The sequence below is a fragment of the Ascaphus truei genome, chromosome 3, assembly GCF_040206685.1.
Source record: "Ascaphus truei isolate aAscTru1 chromosome 3, aAscTru1.hap1, whole genome shotgun sequence".
Lineage (NCBI taxonomy): Eukaryota > Metazoa > Chordata > Amphibia > Anura > Ascaphidae > Ascaphus > Ascaphus truei.
Genome location: NC_134485.1, coordinates 15,562,841 through 15,580,871, shown reverse-complemented (window position 1 = coordinate 15,580,871; position 18,031 = coordinate 15,562,841).

Genomic DNA, 18,031 nt, shown 5'->3' with positions numbered 1-18,031 from the left:
GCTATGTGTAACGTGTGTAAGTCACTACTTGTTTTGAGAGCTCACAATCTATGAGTTGCTCTTTATGTTAGAAAACCCTGCGGGATCTTCAAACATAAAGCTCAATGATCCCACCTCTGCCACCAGTAAATATAGCCTGTCACGGGAGACCAGGCACAAGGGAGACCAGGCAGTTTACACCTTTTTACCAGGATTATTTATTAAGCAAAATAAGATAATGAAATAAACTCTGATTTATTCGCAGAAATAGGCATACGCCCAGTGAAACATAAAATACAGATGAAATGCACACTTACCGGAGGGCAAAAACTAGAATGTTCTAGGTGCAGGGAACTCTAAATAACAGTTTTACCCTGATCAGGACTTAATACATTCATGACCTAGCTGATACAGCATGATCAAGCTGGGTTTATCCCCAACAGACAAGCCACAGATAATATACTGTAGGCAGTATAGTGGACCTCACACACATAGACAACACTAAAAACATTCCTTTGCTGCTCCTTTCTTTGGATGAAGAGAATGCATTCGACCTCTTGGATTGGAAGTTCCTGCTCAGTGTGTTACAACATAAGGAGTTTGGAGGAAATTTCCTTAAGGGAATATGAGGGCTGTATCCATGTCCCCCTGGAAAAATCACAAATGCAGATCTTACATATAGCCCATTTCAAATATTCAGAGAAACTAGACAGGAATGTCCCATGTCCCCCTTTCTTTTTGCATTATCAATTGAGCCATTGGTCGTCGTGATCAGATCAAACCCAAATATTTTGGGAATCAAGGTGGGAGCACTGAGAATAAAGTTTCTCTGTTTGCGGATGTCACGGGAGACCAGGCAGTTTACACCTTTTTACCAGGATCATTCATTGAGCAAAACAAGATAATTAAATAAATTGTGATTTATTCATAGAAATAGGCATACACACAGTGAAACCCAAAATACAGATGAAAAGCGCACTTACTGGGGTTTGAAAACTAGACTGTTCAAGGTGCAGGGAACTCTAAATAAGAGTTTTACCCTGACCGGGACAGCCCGAAATCCTCTTGTTCCCAAATCGGCGTGAAATTCCACACACCACCGCTCACTTCTCTTCTGAGAACTTGGACTCTTTTTGACCGGGGGATAGTACCCAACTCCTGGAAATAAAATTGGCTTGTAGTTCCAGCCACGACCAGTACGTTCGATTATTAGAACACGGGACTTAGAATCTGGCAGGCAGACTTTCCTGGCTTGAAATCTAAGCTGTGCTATTCGCGCAAGAGCATCTTTGAAAAGCCCGCCCGCACTTTGGCGCTAGAAATCTCAAACCTGATTGGCTCAGACGTTTCTTATAGTATTTGGAGATTCATTCACAAACTTTCTCAGTAGCCAATCAGGGCCAAGCAGGTCTAGAAAGCTGGGTCAGCGGGAAATCTGAAATTGCCAAAGGACATGCACATTTGCCACCTTCGTCCCTGGCTATCTCATGCCACCCGCTGGGTAAGGCTTCTCCAGGTCTGGCAGAAATGGCAGCCCGGACAACTGCCATTTTTCCCAGGATATGGGTATTTGAGCCCTTCCTTGCTACCCAAATGGCTTTCACACCTCTGGCATCCTCTGGCTACTTTGAACTCCGATTTCTACTAGATTTACTGGCACCAACTTGGTAGCCCTGACAGTCTGTGTGGACATCGGTTCTTAAAGTCCCAGCTCATATACAGTGCACAACAGTACAGTACATACAGCACTATTACAGTATTAATAAAATATACCTTAATACTTGTCTAAGTCTCTGGGTATGGGGAATAGAATAGAAAGATGCACTTTTATTTTTATCAGCCCTTATTCACCACACACTATCTACTGGACTTAGAGTGGACTCTGAGTGTCCCCTCACAACTTTATCTACAGTTGGAGCACCCAATAACCCCAATACAGGTTCTGGACTACCTGGGCATTAACTGGGGTTATCCCCTTTATAGTTACAGGGACACTTTTCATCCCTTTGCTCCATTTACCTTTCTGGGCTATTCTGAAACAGGGATCCCTAGTGATGAGTCGCGCAAGCGTTTTCAAGGGAAGATATTGCCAGGACAATGTGCCTACATGTATCTGAGAATCAGACATGATTCCCGGGTACATTTTTAGGGGAACCGACAACTCTGGACCCCAACTAGCTAGGTACATTCTGACAACAATTCCTCCACAAACCCCCCCTTGAAACTCATGCCCTAGCAATCTCTGCAAGCTGGCATTCCTGGAAAGGTTAAAACACATAAATTATTTATTACTGTGTAGCCATGGCTGGGTATGGCTACTATTCTACCCTGTTCTGACATATCAGTCCTGGTAACAACAGGCGGTGTTGGGATCAATCATGGGTTTTCCCCACTCAAGGCAGAGTAGCCTTGAGTGACAGGGGAGGAGGTGGGATCTTGTCTGAGGTTGCTCAATCCTGGGTTCAGACCTGTTACCCTCCCCCTGCTGTGCTTAAGGGGGTCGCATCCTAAATTATAGTTAGTTGGTCTCTACCATTGAGAGAGACAAGGTGTCACAACCAGGCTGCTGTGCACTGGCAGGCACAGGCTTCCTTCCCTTCGGGGAAGTAAGTGATTACCTATACCCCTGGTCTTACTAGAGGGCTGGGGAAGAGCTAGGACTGCTGCGGGGGCCCTTGACCCGTAGTGCAGGTCCAGGGACCATATGAAGTCTGAGACCAGAATTGTGACTGCATTGGGCAGAGTTGCCAAGTGACTACACTGGGAGCAGAAGAGAATAAGAGAATAAACCCGTTCCTGTTTCATATACCTCCTGCCTGGTGTGTAATCTTTCTGGGGGGAGAGGAAACCATTCTACTGTGGGAGATTACCTCCATACACCTGGAGCCTATAGCAGATGGAGTCGCTGAGTACCATGAGCTAAATGTCCGGTATGTACCCCAGAAACCTGTTCTGCAGTCCCCCAACCATCGGCGGACACCTCAGCCTCTTGGGAACCTACAAATAGCATGCACCACTCTAGGATATGTAGAAGGAAAGGAGAACAGCTTCCGCATCAGTGGATCAAAAATAGATAGGGCAACTCCAGATGCAGTAAAATTGTGTTTATTGCACAATCAGCTTAGCAATGAAGGTGTAGGAAACACACCAACATGTTTCATCCAGCAGGACTTTATCAAGGTGTAAGGGAATAAGCATAAGCATACATTTTATAAGATAAAATTCGCACCAAAAACGGCCTGAGAATGACATCATCAACATGCATCCCAAAACAAGGTTGCATTGGTAATGGGCCACTCTGATTGGCCGGTAAGGTCAGCTGACATAACATTGAACAAAAACAACGTTAATCTATCCGAAAAAACGAAAAATAACAAAAGCAATAATACACAATGTGAATGAATAAAAACAATGTTAAAAAACATATAATCATGTTATATGCCAGATGGAAACATTATACTATAATGGAGCATGATGAAAAACCATTATCTAAAGATAATATCAATAAACTATGACTAATTGAAAAAATATGTAAACAGACCAGCCAAAAAGATGTAACATGCTTATCTGAATGTATCCACCTAAAGTATAATAAATACCCTCTTCCTACAGATAACCGCAAATTGGAACGGCAAAGCGCGTAGGGTTTTTTGTCCTCTGAGGTTTCCGTAATCAGGAACTGAATTGTCTTGACTCCATCGAGCTACCGGACTGCTGTGCATGCAGACGCGGAAGTGCCAGCGCCTACGACCAGGTGAAACGGACAAGTGAGGCAACCGAGGTGGAGGGAAAAGGCTCTAAAAGTTTGCTGAAACCTACGAGAGATCCAGAGTGGTATGGGTGTACCCTTAATACACCTAATGCATCTTACCACTGGGAGAATGTGAGTTTATGTCTTCTCCCAGGTTAGTGTATTGTGTTATAAAAACGAATTATGCTATATCTTCTCCAAGGATTTTGCAGAGACATCTACAGTGGCGGCCGACCTTAGTCTAAGTCGGCTAGATCCGCGGCTCTCAGATTATCCCGGTTGGTGCGTTTTTTTGTTTTTTTCGCCCGGAGTGAATTGCGTTATTTTAGTGCTCGTGATATTAGCATTTTTTTCTCGCTGTCTGCAATACTGCAATGCCATGTAAAAACTCAGGGGGGCATTTTCGAGCTGTTGTCTTGGAAGTCTAATACCTTCGCGGTTCAACCTACGTCAGTACACAGTCTGTGTGTGCGCGCGCAGTAATTGTAAATTTGCATATTTAAAGTATACATGCATTTGCAGTGCTGTGCTGCTGTACAGTATGTCTCATTTAAAAATTGTTGAAACGCATAGGTGTGTACAGTACTGTAACAGTGTCACATTTCGGCATATACAGCGCTCTCCCCTCGCTCAGGATAATTAACTGCACTGCAGGATATTTCAACTTCTTATCTTCTCTACAATGCAGTACATCTCTCCCACACCATTCCTTTGAATGTGTGTCTGGTTTCAATCACATTCCTGCTTGACAGCAGGTGATTACTACGCATGCGCCTGTTACTTCGCCCACCACTGCTTGCTTGCTTGAGTGACCAAAAAAAAATTTAAAAAATTTTTTTATTCTAATTTTTTTTTTCTCCACAAGCCTGCAAAAACCATCTTATTGTATTACGATATTCAATCTGTGCTGTAGCTTTTGACTGCGACCCTGTGCGTTTGACTGCACATGGTTGATTTGTGTGCTTTTTATGTACTATATTGGGGGGTGTATTATTATGATGAACTGCCTTTTGAAATTAAAGTATGTCATTATCTTTGAACTTCATGCAGCTGTACCCTGTAGCCCCCTCCCCCACGAACACACACAAGGCTAGCTCAAAGATTTGAAATTCCACGGAGTCGTTTATTTTCTGAATCTTGACATTGTGTTCTTAATCCATCCATAGCCGAGCTACAAAGCCTCACTGTGCCTGCGTGTACTCCTTTTTAAGATGGGAGCTAGCTGCTTACTGCGCATGACTCACCCACCCCCCCCCCCCCCCCTCTCCACAGAGTTGTTAATTTTCTGAATCTTGACATTGTGTTGTTAATCCGTCCATAGCCGAGCTACAAAGTCTCACTGCGCCTGCATGTAATCCTCTTTGAGATGGGAGTTAACGCATGACTCGCCCAACCCCCCCCCAACCCTTTAAGGCTTTGTTTACGGTAACGCTTTGGAAAATCCCTTCTGGAATTTGAAATGTAAATCTGATTTGCACAGCATTGTGAGAATTGAGAGTTAAAAAAAAACATTAACTGATTCATGTTGTTTTGTCATTCATTCTTATTCATTGGTGTACTGTAGGTGTGTGTGTGTGTGTGGGGGGGGGTTGTCAATGATTATGATTAGCAGAAATGTAAATAAATATATATTTTTTTTTATCAGGAACCAAAATATACAAATATAAAAATAATCATGAATAATACATAATGCAGTCTTTATTAAGTTCTTCTGGCAGATTGAAATTGGATAAACATTTAGAAAACATTTGTAAAACATGGATAAACATGAATAATGCACATTTATAAGAATATTATTTAATAATATATACTGTAATGTATAATATATATATATATATATATAGTAATATTATTTTTTCCGTCTTTATCTTGTTCCTCATTCTGTGTACAGTACAGTAATTCATTGAGAGAGGAGAGGTTTTGTGTACATCATTACTGCTGTTTATATACTGTACATTTGACTGTACAAACAGATTAGACTGGACACAACACCCCACCTCTCCCCAGGCCACCCTTTTTTCCTGAAAGGACAAGAAAACAAAAAATGAGTGCAGTTATGTGCGTACTGTATTATGGCATTGTGTGATGTGTACTACTACTGTAGATGGCTGGTGCTGCTTTCTCTGGAAAGAAAAAAATTGAGCAATTAGTAGGCAGTTACTGTAGTACTGTCAAACTAGTCTATACTGGAACTACTGTATACTCTGACAACTGTTAAATACTATGTAACCAGATGGCTGGTGCTGCTCTCTCAGTAAAGAAAAGACTGTAACTACTGTATACTCTGACTATTAGGAATCAAAAATCTGTGCCATACTTACCTGTATCATACTGTACTTACAATACTACAGTACAGTACTACTTTCCTGATGCTTGCCCATTACGCGCGTCACAATGGGCAACACAGTCGCAATATGGTCTATATATTTATTGCAGCGTTCCACGGTGAGTACATCGTTCCAAAAACTCATTATGCCTTTCGCCAACTCGTCCTTTTTGGAGGGTTTCACCACTTTCCGGATATGGTCCTTCAGCTGACCATTTCGATCGGATTGAAGTCTGGCGATCTGTCATTGGAAAAAAAGGACAATTATTTTAAGAGATACAGTACACAGTAAAAACAGGCGTCTTCACCCAGTTGATACCGCGCTCAAGGATATGCGCTGTTGACGCTGTGTGCTTCGGATCATTGTCCTAGTAGAAACGGTGACCATCCGGGAACTCGCATGTGATGTATTTCACTATCTCAGGGACAATTTTGTCTTGGAAGAAAGCTTTATTCATGATTCCTATAACAAGAAAAGAAAAGTGCTCAAAAAACTGCACAATAGTACAGTACAGTGCATACAGTAAGGCTACACTAGTACAGTACAGTGCATAAGGCTACATTATATTTTAAATATTTTACCTTCAAAGATGACAATGCATCCTGGTCCACGCCTAGAGATGGCACCCCACACATGCAGCTTCACGGGGTGTTTTGGCCGCGGCTTCATAGATATGCAACCTTTTTTGTGGAATGCAAAGGTTGCAAATCTCTCCAGCGACACAGTAGACACGTCAGTGAAGATGCAATCCTGAAACGTTTCTCCACTGTCGATCCATGCCTGGGCCTGGACCACTCATTTTATTTTGGTTACGTCCCTTATCATGGGGTACGCTCTGTAATGACAAGGAATAAATAATTTTAGCGGTACAGTACAGTTTCCTAAACAACACTTTTACCTCCTGTACTGTCCAGTACTAACCTCACACGTCCATATTTCCATCCAATGCTGCGTCTCATCTTCTTTATGCTGGTCTCGGATACAGTGAGATTGTGATTTTCCTGCAGAGTGTATTTGACCCTTAATGCACTCTTCTCATCATTCTCCTCACTTATTTTGTCCACCAGAAGAGTTGTCTCCTACAATGTAAAGAAAAACAATCCGGTGAGTTACAGTGCAGTAGGCCACAAGCACAGTTCTACAGTATCAATATGCAGCAATATAAAAAATATATACAGTATACTGTTGTAATATAAATATAAATATAGAAAATATATATACTGTTGTAATATAAATCTAAATATACAAAATATATACAGTATACTGTTGTAATATAAATATACAAACTATATATACTGTTGTAATATAAATCTAAATATACAAAATATATACAGTATACTGTTGTAATATATAGAAAATATATATACTGTTGTAATATAAATATAAATACAGTATACAAAATATATATATTGTTGTAATATAAATATAAATATAGAAAATATATATACTGTTGTAATGTAAATATAAATACAGTATACAAAATATATATATTGTTGTAATATAAATATAAATATAGAAAATATATATACTGTTGTAATATAAATATAAATACAGTATACACAATATATATACTGTTGTAATATAAATATAAATACAGTATACATAATATATATTTTGTTGTAATATAAATATAAATACAGTATACAAAATATATATATTGTTGTAATATAAATATAAATATACAAAATATATATACTGTTGTAATATAAATCTACAGAAATAACAAAAATATTAGATACTGCACAGTACTGTAGATCTACAGTACATTATTTTATATAAAAAAAATTTTTAAGTTGTATAAATATACTTACGCGTTAGTTACCCTTGGTGCCTTTTTGCGTTCTCTGTTTTTCCATGTGCATGATAGCTCACTGTGGTTGCTGGCACAACGAGGCCAGAAGTAGCTAACCAGCGTTGGATAGCAGCAATTCGGTGTCCGCTCATGTACATCTCCTTAATTCGCATGCTGAGATCCTTGGAAATCTTTTTAACAGGCATTTCTGCGCGTAGAAAGAAATACAAACACAAGAATGTATATTCGATGTTTAGTCAATGTGTATTCAATGTGCAGTGAATCCACAAAATGGATGGTGTATTTATACGGTAATGACTCACATTAGAGTACGCCCACTTTCAACACCTGTACCTCGCCGCCATGCATAAAAGGTTACACATTTTGCATAGCCCAGCACTCGATGATCTTTATCTGAACTTGCCCTTGTACAGATACTGCATTGTGTCATCTGCTTCCATGGATCAACCCCGATTCTACGGACGCAGGAACCCACTCGCCTCTGCCGTGCCTGTCATGCAGAAAAAGCGAAAGGCGGTTGCTGTTTCCACGCCAAGGCCAAAGCGACAGGCCAATAAAGAAAACCTTCTGCTGACCCCAAAGGCTAAGGGTTTTAATAGACGTCAGCCTTATTATGTCAAGAAGAAATACGGTGATGTACTCTCGACGCAAAACGAATGGGAGCCAACCCATCGAACCCACAGACCACTTCCTCACATACGCTTCGACGACTCTGCCGCCGCTGTCCCAGAAATCTTCAGCTCGTCTTCTGCACCCCTCGTCCTCGATGCTGCCGCCGCTCTCCCGGAAACCCACAGACGACTCTGCTTCTCGCCCGGAAATCCAAAGGTCACTTTCTCCATCCCTCTTCGACGACGCTGCCGCTTCTCTCCATGGAACCCCCAGCTCATCCTGCGTTGTACCCAACCACCCAGATGTTCACATGCCATGCACAAGAAGCAGCTCGTTAGACCGGATGCTGAATGGGATAAGTGTGGATCTCCCCGGGAACTCTATTGTGCTGGCAAAGATAGATCTGCTTCTGGAGACCATGCTAAATATGGATCAACGGATGCAACATATGGATCGACGGATGGAGAAGATAGAGGCTGACATAGCGGGTATACATCATTTGCTCAGTGTTCATGCCCCTGTTTCCCCAATGTCGGAGCAGGAGGGTGGCATGGATATGATGAATGGGAGCAGCTACACCCTTCCATCACCAAGCGCACCCTCTCAACCAGAAGATGAAGTGTACATGTATGCCGTTGAGGAGGACATGACAACCCCGGCTAGACCACGCCAGGAGACAACACAGCGACCAAGACAGGAGGAAAGCTTCCTCCCAGACAACCTACCCTCGCCTGTCGCCTCAAGCACACCCGCTCCCAGAAGACCTACATTCGCTCGCCTTGATACGGTGCCCGACATCAGCCTGTGCGATCTGCAACCGGCGCTCAGGGAGAAGTATAGGGTGATGAGTGCTGGTGCACCACACAAGTATGCCTTATTACTTTTTAAGCACCATGTGCCCTACTCGTTGTACTGCGACTGGGCCTTCAGAGTGAACTACGAAGGAAATCGCGTAAAAAAGGCGCTTCCTGCCAATTGAAGAAAGAACATTCTGGAGGAATTGCAGCGCTTTTATACAATTACAGATCCTGTAATGAAAGGCGTTTGAGACTGCATTAATGGCGTTTTGCGCCATGCAAGGAATCGGCCATGGACGGACAATCTGGTGGACTTTCTGGTTTAATCACGGGTACTGTAAGACCATACTGTTGTGCTGAACTGTACTGTTCATGTTTTGACCTGCTGTACTTAAATAAAGGAGATGTTGTGTGTTTTTTAACTTGTATTTATACAGAAATGTTTTAACTTGCTGTACACATACACAGGACCAGCACAATTCCAGTCGCCGAGGGCCGCAAACTGAAAACCGGGCCTGTTTGCTGCCCTCAAGGACTGTACTGGTGCAGGCTTGACTGACTGTTTTGCACACATCCCACTGTATTCTGTATGTTTTGACTTGCCGTTCTTTAATAAAGGAGATGTTGCGTTTTGTATATTTTATGAATAAAGAATTTGTTTTTATAACATGTGACTGTAAACCATACTGACTGACTGTAAATGTTTTTACTTTCTGTACATAAATGTTTTCACTAGCAGTAAGCCATACACCTGTTGATGTTTTGAATTGCTGTGCACTTAAAATGTTTCTACATTGTACAGTATTTGTAAATAAACGTTTTTGCACTTACTCCACCAATAAAAGAACATGTTGATTTGTTTTACATTGTTCCATTGGCTCCTTTGCTACTGTAACAAAATACAGTGTTTCTAGAATGTACACTACTGTCCAGGCATACTGTGCTGTATACTGTAGGCATGCTCAGTACAAGAGTATTAAAAAAAATAGAAGACACATACTGTACTGTACTGTATGTACTGGCACTGTATAGAAGACACATACTGTATGTGCAGTACTGTAATACATGTAGAATAAATGCATAGTTTTTATTTTTTCGGGTTTAATTACACATTATATAAAAAAGTATTGTATACTGTACGGCCGGAAAACATCAGCATACTTTTTCAGGTACAGTATTCTATCCTAATCAATAAAAGCGGCCACTAAACTGTAGACTCCGGTACGTGGTTTTTTAAATCCGATTCAGCAATGTGCAGGCATTGTTACACAAAGCGATATTATCCATCGAAATCCCTCCATTAGCCGTTTTCTTTTCTGAGGAAAAACAAAAAGAAAAGTTTTACTGTAATGGTCAGTCCCCTAAAGACGCTCCCAGCCAGTCCCACCAATAATTTTCTCGGGGGGCGTCTCCTGTTCACATGCGCATGCGCCTACCGTCGATGTAATGACACGCATATGCGTTTCAAGAATGATATTGCTTACAGGAGAATCGCTTGACTTTTGAATCGCACCGATATTGATACTGTATTGTCAAAAAAAAAAAAAACACAGAAAATAATACGGCAACAATACTCACCATAGAATTTCCCATTCAGCTGGCACCGGCGCTAGGCCACTGCCAGTCCAGTGTTCCTGATCATCCACGTCGATAGTTGGCAGCGGGACTACTACACCTGTAGTCAGCTGATGAGGCTGGAAATCGCTTAGGTACATGCAAGCTTGATCGAAACTGCACGGGGAATCCGGCTCAGGCTTGCTGGACAGACAGCAAGGGTTGTCACTGACGGTGGGACCGTTATTGGAAGCCGGTGCTGGTGCATTGCTCGGCAGCGACTGTCATTTCCTAGTTGGTTTTAACACGACCTTTCGCCTTTTGCTGTCTGCATGATCATAGATACAGGAAAAAGCCGGTGATACACACCAATACCCTCCAATAAATTGTGGCTCAATACGATAAAAACAGGGATCGCTACATAACCTTTTCCTTATTGCACGCTTCCACGCATGAGGAGCTGGCGAAAATTTGTAAAAGTCATAGTTTTCGATAAAATACTGATAAATTTGAACAACTGTTGCCATCTTATCTGTTGCATTAATCGCGGCCCATATCAAATACGCGTAACTTCTGTCGTTTTTTTGGAAAACGGGCAGCACTTGAACACTCATGGCGGGCGGCGGGTCTCTGGAGAATACTGTAACCGAAACTGGTCTATGCCTTTCTTTAATATGAAAAGCCTAAATTGATACATTATTGCAACCTCTTCATTCAGTCTCAAGGCCAATTTACAATAGCACACTGTGGTATCTTTTTTAAACGAAAGTCGACACATTACTGAAGCGCATGCGCATTACAATTCATGAATATCTGCCATCTGGCGGACACGTGAAGAATTGCAACCTATTAAATCCGAACCATTCTCAATAAACGCATCAACCGCGCGTCAACCGCTCATGACCCGCGCATGACCCGTGGCTGAGAACGCAAAATGAATGCGGCATGCTCCCGGTGAAGTGCGTCGCATTCGAGAAAAAAGCCAGGAAAAAAACGGCGATGTGTTAGAATAAAATGAGCCGCAGCAGTATCATCAGTAATATTGTGAGTGCTTTATTAACTTATTGACACTGTATTGTGTTGTATTGTATATCTTTATTTATAAAGCGCCATAAATGTACATAGCACTTCACAGTAGTAATACATATCATATAAATGACAAATAATATAAATAACAGATCATGGGAATAAGTGCTTCAGACTTAAAAGTAACATTAAGGAAGAGGAGTCACTGCTCCGAGGAGCATACAATCTAATTGGTAGGTAGGGAGAACGTACAGAGACAGTAGGAGGGAATTCTAGTAAGAGCGTCTGCAGGGGGCCAAGCTTTATGTATCATGTGTCCATGATTATCCAGTGCTATTCATATGCTTCTTTAAGCAGATGTATCTTAAGGTGGGTCTTAAAGGTGGATAGAGAGGGTGCTAGTCGGGTATTGAGGGGAAGGGCATTAAAGAGATGTGGGGCAGAAAGTGAGAAAGGTTTAAGGCGGGAGAGAGCTTTAGATACAAAGGGGGTAGAAAGAAGACATCCTTGAGAAGAACGCAAGAGTCGGGATGGTGCATAGCGAGAAATTAGGGCTGAGATGTAAGGAGGGGCAGAAGAATGTAAAGCTTTAAAAGTGAGGAGGAGAATTGAGTGTGAGATAGGGGATTTGATCGGAAGCCAGGAGAGGGATTTCAGGAGGGGAGATGCGGAGACAGATTTAGGAAAGAGTAGAGTGATTCTGGCAGCAGTGATTAGGATAGATTGTAGGGGAGACAGGTGAGAGGCAGGAAGGCCGGACAGCAGGAGGTTGCAGTAATCGAGACGTGAGAGAATGAGGGCCTGAGTCAGAGTTTTAGCAGTAGAGTAACAGAGGAAAGGGCGTATCTTTGTGATATTGCGGAAGAAAAAGCGACAAGTTTTAGAAACGTTTTGAATATGAGAGGAGAATGAGAGAGAGGAATCAAGTGTAACCCCTAGGCAGCGTGCTTGGGCTACTGGGTGAATGATCGTATTTCCAATAGCAATGTGGAAGGAGGTAGTAGGGCCAGGTTTGGGAGGAAGTATAAGGAGCTCTGTTTTTGCCATGTTAAGTTTCACTCGGCGGATGGCCATCCAGGATGATATTCCAGAGAGGCATTCAGAAACTTTGGTCTGTATAGCAGGTGTAAGGTCACTGCAACAATATGAACCACATATTGGTTTATATTGTTTGTATATCAAACAATACTCAGTCAATTGCGCTTTAATTTTTACGTACATTATGTCACATGTTCCTAGGGACCTATTGTTTTAGCAGCACTGAGGAGCACTTTTTGTTTTTGTTACACTTGTAGCCCCCTGTAAACAGCACAGGCTATACCTATCTCCCTTCTACTGTTGTAAGTCCTGTTACGATCAGGCACCAGTAATCATCATGGGTTTTCCCCCTTCATAGCCCTGCCCTGAGTGGTAGATGCAGGCCTGGACTCTGCTGCAGGCGTGAGCAAGAGGGAAGGTTCTGCTGACATCACGAGAGGTGGGGCTAGCTCTATATTTAGCAGCCAACTCCTGTAGTGACGAGTCTGCCGTGGGTCTGTCTGAGTAGTGAGTCCTGCGAATCGATCCAAGGAGTTGGAGGAGACCGCGGTCTCACCTGCGCAGCCATGCAGGAGCAGAGAGAGGAGTGGAGAGACTCAGCCACTTTGAGAAGAGCTGATAGCATTATAGACCTGGTGGACCAATGCCCCTCACCCCCCTGCCTGGGGTGATGGGGAGAATCCAATCCCCACCGCGAGGATAACCTCGGAGGTGGGCCGCAGGGTATTGAAGCCCCAGCCCAGACCATCCTGTCGGAGGAGAGACTTGGAGGGAAGGAGAGGAGGAAATATCTGTGTGGGAGGAGAGCGGAGTAATTAGCATGGCTTTGCTGTTGTTGTTGCGGCTGCTGGGCGCCACTACATTTGTGAGTTGCTGATCTGCCAATAAAGAGACTATCCTTTGTACCAAAGACTGTGTGTGAGTTGGAAGCTATTACCCTGGGACCGAAGGGGTTCTTCTATACAGGTCCTGTCCCATATTCCTGGGAGTATAGAAGATGGAGGCGCTGCACCACTAAGAGATCATGGAGGCTACCACCCCAGAAGCCCGGTCCTGGCTCCCCAATAACATCGCGGGAAACTCAGGCCCTCCTGTTCCTCACAGGTATGCACCACCACACCGCATGTAATCTGCCCTCATGCACCCTAGACACCACCGTAGAGTCTGGGGGGGAAGCAGGGTTACACACTATTTGGTGAAGCAGTCAGTTTGCGCTTCTTTTTTTGTATTCAATGTCTATGTGAAGCCTGCCCTTGTATGTGGCGCATTATCAACAGATGTGAATAAAGCTTGTTGTTTCTATTATAGAAGTTTCTTGCGCCCATCTGTATTCCATCTGCATATCTATGTCTAGCCTACATGGATCTAGCACCCTGAAAATGTTTGAGACCCTGAGGACAGCCATGTAAACAGTCTATCTGATGGAGACTCCTTAAGAGCCAGACAAGGACGCTCCATACCTATTTAATCTGGAATGTACAAGGAACCTTCTGGTTGGGCCGCTGCAAACATAGTCTGCAGTTACTATGCTTAGAACTTCTTACCAAAAGCATGCTTCATCCTTTTCAATAGTGAGAACAATCGAGGACCTTTACTTATGGTGCTTACTTAATGGGCCCATTCCTAACTGAAAACAACAAATGTTGACAGAACACATTTTAATACACTTGGCTATACACAGAAACCTATATACAAGAGTCACAGTGGGGACTCCAGTCAGAACTCTTAAGAACTTGCTTCTAGAACATAGTGTGGACCTATATATGCCCCCTATACCCCCTATAGTGACATCACAGGTCACAAGATATACATGGGAGTAGCAATCCCTTCTGCACAGCCATCCTACATCACATGATGGGTGAGAGTAACCTGAGTGAGCCAACGCTGTTAACCCATTAATGCCGTTAACCCCTTTACTGAAATTGTAGTCCCCAAAGAAGGGGCTACATGTATTTGTTTCTGTGTATGTCCTTCCTATCAGAGAACCTGTCTCTTCTTCTCTTTATGTCACACATAAATAAACATACAGCACATTTAACCCAAACCGGAAATGAGAGACTAGCACCTGCTGGTCTTACAAGTATCAAGCTGGGTGAAGGAAGAACTTGATGTAAGACACATATGTCCCCTCTTTAAGCATTTTGCCCATTTGCTGCTTTGAAATGTGTTGCAGGACCCTCTCACAGCAGTAGGGTTAAGAAAGTGAAATGATTGGTCTTGAAAGTATTCAGCTCTAAATCCCAGATAACTAGACAAAAGTATATAAGTATCATCTCTGTCCATGCTATCAGAGCATTTAAAATAATGAGTAGCCCATTTGGCTATGTTAAATCTTGTATAATTACAAGTTTTTCCTAATTCTGCCATTTAATATTTATTATACTATGTATAATCCAAGGCAGTTGTCGGGTTTTCTTACAAAGGGGCCTATGCAGAGAGCAGCGCTATTTCGAAATTCGCCATTTTTTGGAGAAAATCGCGCAGAAAACATCAGAAAATGGCGAATTACGAAAAACGCGCCAATTTTTCATTTTCTATTTCTAAAACTCGCCTCGCGGCTGGCGAGAACCTCCATCTCGCCAGTTTTAAAAATATCCTAATGCAGAGAGGCGCGAACGGCATCTAGCGGCTGTTCGCGCCAATAAAATGGCGCGATTGTCTCCTTTTTGCCTCGCCAGAAAAAATTGGCAAGAAGCTGCCGCTCGCGGCCATTGCAAAGGGAAAAAAAGGCGCGATTTTTTTTTTACACATTTCTGAAGCGCGCATCTCGCCAATTTAAACTCGCCACACGCATTCATGTTAAACATAGCAGAATTCGCACATTTCTGCATATGGAGAATAAAACTCTCCAAAAAAGCTACTTTTTAATAAACTCGCCAATTTTAAAATTCGCTGCTCTCTGCATAGGCCCCAATGTCTTTATTGTGACCAGTTTATAGATGAACTTCATTCTCCTGTAAAATCTCATGCATTAGATGACTGGGAGAAGAATTTCTGATGTGCTTTATAACCTGAATTGGCTCCCTACTACCCTGGTATTATTCTAATGTACTGTAACCAGATGTAAAGCGCAAGCCTGCATTGTCAGCAAATCTACATATATATGCCACATGCAGCAAAATAAAGAGAATACACCAGTAGACAGCACTGAAGGGAAATACCGGTGTAGAGAGACCTAGAGATACAGAGAATGCATTCTAAAATGGAATATATAAATCACCCAGCCATCTCCTCAGAGATACATAAATATGAATCGGAAAGCATTTCCTTCTACTTATTTTATAAGTGCAATAAACTTTTAGCAGCTCTTAGTATTGAAAATGTGTGCAATATTTATGGGCTGTTGACGGTAGAAGGTATTCATCTATGATTGCCAGCAGGAAGATAAAGGAAAAGTTGGGAAGCAAGGTCTGGAGGTTTGTGGTTCCCCTACCGGAGAGATTTATGACAGCTGTCACGGTCCCAATAACAGGGTGACCAAGGTCAGAGTTAATGTAGCAGTAGGCAATTTTAAAAATCAACACATGTGGCAGAAAATGAGGGTCTGCAACCTTTGCCTAACAAAATTTGTGGGCAAGGGTTGAAGTTTATTGGGAAAATGTGATGTGTTTGTTGTCTCATACAGTACGGAGAGCAGAGGAGGCAGAAAGAATATAGTTAATGCTATAGAGCTGTTTTCCTTTCCCATGGGATTACTGGATCCTCCCTTGGTAACATTATCAGGATCACTTTCTATTCTCAGCTACACCGGTAGTGTACCTTGCTTTACTGCTTTGTCCTACACACCCACTTCACGTTGAAGAAATCCACAATTTCCATTTCTTAGTCAGCAGAACTCCTTGAGACCCTTGCAATATCCAAGTAAACAATGCCTTTTCTTTTATGTTTTAAAGACCATCCTTCTTCCGGATCTCCAGCCAATATTAAGGTCTATAATTAATAGGTCTTCTGACTCTTTCCTCTTTCCTCATCTTGGGATACCACCATATAGTAACCAAATGCGACATTTTCTTTGTTCACATCATGAGTTTGTATGGATAGTGATTGCTCCAAAAATTGTAGTTATTTAATGCAGAGGATCCGCAAAACATATTTTGTACCTACACTATGGATCCCAGCATGTGGTATGTTTAGGGACAATCATTCCTTACAGACGGTGTGTGTGGAACTCTGCAGGCTGTGTGTGTCAAAAAATAGGACAGAAAAATATTATGCCAATTACCTTTACATCCATCCACTAACTCACCCAGTGTCTGTTCAAGGTTAGAAATGGTTTATTTTCAAAGCAAAGACGCCTTGTCCAACTTGCAGAGATCTCTTAGAGTCTCAACCTCTAAGCCAGGCCTGCACAACTCCAGTCCTCGAGGGTCGCAAACAGGCCAGGTTTTCAGGATATCCCTACTTCAGCACAGCTGGCTCAATTAGTGGCTCAGTCATAAGTTGATTGGTTCAGTAATGTTCCTGCATCTGAGAGAATGAGGTCCACATTGTTTCTATCCTTTACATTATTATTCACATAAAGTATAATAATGCAATAATTATCCTACACTTTAGGCATTAGGATGGAGTTATAAAATGCACAGATTATGTATTTCTGAGTCTCTGTACCTTTTCATATTTTATTTGAATTAAAAAAACGCCAAGTTTCAAGACTCAATATGTCATATGTAAATAATGCTTTTTTACATACTGTATGGTGCAAGCACAAGTCATTGTTTACACAGATACATGCTGATTTGTATAAATGTACTGAATCAGAAGTAGATTCATAGGGAGCACAATACTCAGCAAGTAGCTCTTTCTGGAAATTGATATCATCCACTAAAGATATATTTACTCCACACTAAGGTACAATCCATTTCTCTTTCAGAAATACTTCATACTAAGGCCTAGATACGCTAAGCTCCGTTAAGCCACCTAACATTTTGGTATTGTCCTTTGGGCATACAGAGTTACACTTACCTTGACTTTAACTTGGCTTAACGTCAGGTTAAGTTATGTATTCTCCTGTAAAGGGTATAGTGGTAACTATAACAGACATTAACGATAATGAGATGCAAGTGATATGCAAACAAGGCATTATAATAGAAAAGAGAGGTGCATGAGAATTTTACCAGGTAGTGTTAGGACCTGC